We start from the raw sequence: 2,647 nt of genomic DNA, 5'->3' as shown, positions 1-2,647 counted from the left end.
GGTGTGAGGCTGTTCCTCAGGGTTTGGGCTCGGCCTCTGACTTCCAGTGAAGGGAAATCTTAATGCTTCAGCACACCAAGACGTTTTGGACAATGCTATGCTTCCAACTTCGTGGCAGCAGTTTGGAGAAGGATGAATGGATCCAGCTTGAACGACATTTTGGTTTTCAATGCTGCTTGGTGCTCTTATTCAACTCAAAGTTTGCTCTCTGCTGTGTCCTGTGTCGCTCTTGTTAAGGTTTGGGTTTCAGAGAGGACTCCAAAAAGCACACGAGAGACTCAGGTAAACGATTAATAAAGTTTTTAGTGGAGATATTCAGTACAAAACATGGAAATAGTTCGCAAGAACGGAAAACAAAACAGGCAGATAACCAGTCAGCAGGTGAGGTCCAGTCCAGAGACAGAGCCAAGCAGGGCAGACAGGAGGATCGAGACGATCCTGAGCAAAGAGGACAACATTTGTGCTCTCAGAACAAGCAACAATAAAATTCAAAAACTGAGCCTAACAAGACACCAATAAGATAGATGGTACAACCTGGCCAGGGAGGCGAGGAACAGCCGGTCTTACTTATCCAGGGGCAGTGCTGAGTGATTGGAGGCAGACGAGGAACAGGTGTGCAGGCAGGTGACCGTACAGGAGCGACTCCGCCCAACTCTGCTCCGGATTGGACAGGCAGAACAGAAAAACCAACTGCACGAATCACACAAAGACAGTAAACAAAGAGATAAAAACACCTCAAGATACGAATCCTAACAGCTCTCTGGTGAAAGTGTGGAGGCCAGCAGACAGCAGAAAACCACACCACGCTGAAGAGGCAGGTTAAGAACAGCCGTCAGCTGCAGGAAAAACATCACGTTCTGCCAACGCGCTTGTTTCCTGCCCAGTGGAATTCAACAGCGAAAGGTCGAAGCTGTCTTATTTAACCTCCTGTCAGCGACTCATTGGGTGGCTGTTGTGTGTGTATACGAGCTGCAGCAGACATAATGCACTGAACAATCTGATGTGGCATTTAAAAACATTATTATGATAATGATGAATAAACATTTAGACTTTAATTAAATGTTGAGAGGTGTCAGTTTAGTTTAGGGACACACTGCAGTAGTCTGATTACAGGGAGCACCGATCCTTAATGATTCAACCAGAAGAGGAAGAAGAAGAAGAAGAAGAAGCAGTCCAACATGGTGACTTACACACTTGGTCCTCAGTTCAAACCCCCAGTTCAGATTACAGTGAATAAGTCAACAAACCATCCAAACAAAAGCATGACATCCTGAAGATGTTTGCAGTGTGAAGACATAAAGGAAGAAGAAAGTCTCTGGCAGAAGCTTGTTTGAAGGGCTTGCAGACATTTAAATTTTACTGGTCCTATTTGTCATGTTGGCGTTGCTGCCTCAGACTTGAGATGTGAATTTGTGTGTGGGATCCAGCTGATCGATGCTGCACCCCGGCAGGAGCCGACGCTCGGCTCCACAACAGAGCATCAAGCGGTGAGAAAGGTTGTGCTGCGCTTCGGTTTGATGGACGACTGCAGGCAGATTAACTGAGCTCCGTGTCCTTCTTGTCGCCGCACCGCCGTTTCATCAGCTGCACTCGCTCGTTCATTCGTTCATTCATTCGTTCTCTGCGTCTGGAGACACGCAGGCCGAAGTCCTCCTTTCTGTCATTTCACTTCATCTGAACTTTTGAGCTTCGTCAAAATATGGAAGGTGAGTTTGCTTCTCTTTGCCAACAAAAAAATATCCAAACACGACACCTGAAGTGACGAGGCCCAACCAGCTGAAGACGGGAGTTTGTCTGTGTTTACTGTCACAGTTAAAGGAAGTCACACCTGTGAAGATGTGACTGTGCAGGTTAAATGCTGACGCTCCGTGTGTGTGTGTGTGTGAGGTGCTGACCTAATGACCAGCTACTGCACAGGTGTGGCTGCTCAGACTGTACGACAGCAACTGTGAGCGGGTTGCCAGCTAAACATGTTAATCACAGCTGATAAACAAAAGCACGACCGACATGTTGTACAAGCTATCACATCATATCACATGCGGCATATTTTATCAAGACAAAACTACAAAGTATAAAAGAGCTGATGAGAGAACGCAGGTCATCCTGAGACAAGCAGTTTTTCTTCTTCTGTCCTCTTGTAGAGTAAAAGCCGGTGGGGGCTGCGAGGCGTTCAGGTGTTGTCCCTCCTCAGTGTGTTTACTGACCCATGGCCAGTGTCAGTAAACACATCATCCTCGATCAGCCCTGCTGTCGCCTGGCTCAGGTCACACAGAATACTCTCCAGCTTCGCTCGAGCCAGGACAATGTCCCAGTCAAAAGACAGACTGAAACCCTGAGGTGGACCAATCAGGGAAACGCGATGGACGCAAGTTCAGCCCGTAGAGAAATAACAAAGATGTGACGGATAAACAAAGCTGCAAAAAACTCGCCAAAAAACTGGCGACTGAAACAAATCCAGACTCGATCAGAGCCGCAGTCTGAGGCGGTAACTGTGTCTCACTGTGACACCCAACACCGTTTTCAGTAAAAATAAATAAATAATCAATAAGGAACAAACAGTGCTTCACAATTGAATCTGCACTGAGGACACTGGGATACACGATTCAGTTAATAAAGTTTGATACAAGCAGTTTGATTGACAGCTGCA

The 2,647-nt window shown here is 46.7% G+C and overlaps 1 long non-coding RNA gene across 1 annotated transcript; it reads right to left on the bottom strand.

Moving 5' to 3' along the window:
* Window positions 1–278: 278 nt before the first annotated feature.
* On the bottom strand, window positions 279–1,879 carry LOC124069168. Its single transcript, XR_006845026.1, has 3 exons — window positions 1,191–1,879; window positions 535–654; window positions 279–438 (listed from the first exon to the last, which is right to left on the bottom strand). It is a non-coding gene; the product is annotated as an uncharacterized LOC124069168 (long non-coding RNA).
* Between the last annotated feature and the right edge of the window lie 768 nt (window positions 1,880–2,647).

Source organism: Scatophagus argus, chromosome 13 (genome assembly GCF_020382885.2).
Source record: "Scatophagus argus isolate fScaArg1 chromosome 13, fScaArg1.pri, whole genome shotgun sequence".
In the NCBI taxonomy this organism is placed as follows: Eukaryota; Metazoa; Chordata; class Actinopteri; family Scatophagidae; genus Scatophagus; species Scatophagus argus.
This window is presented reverse-complemented; position numbering and strand designations above follow the sequence as displayed.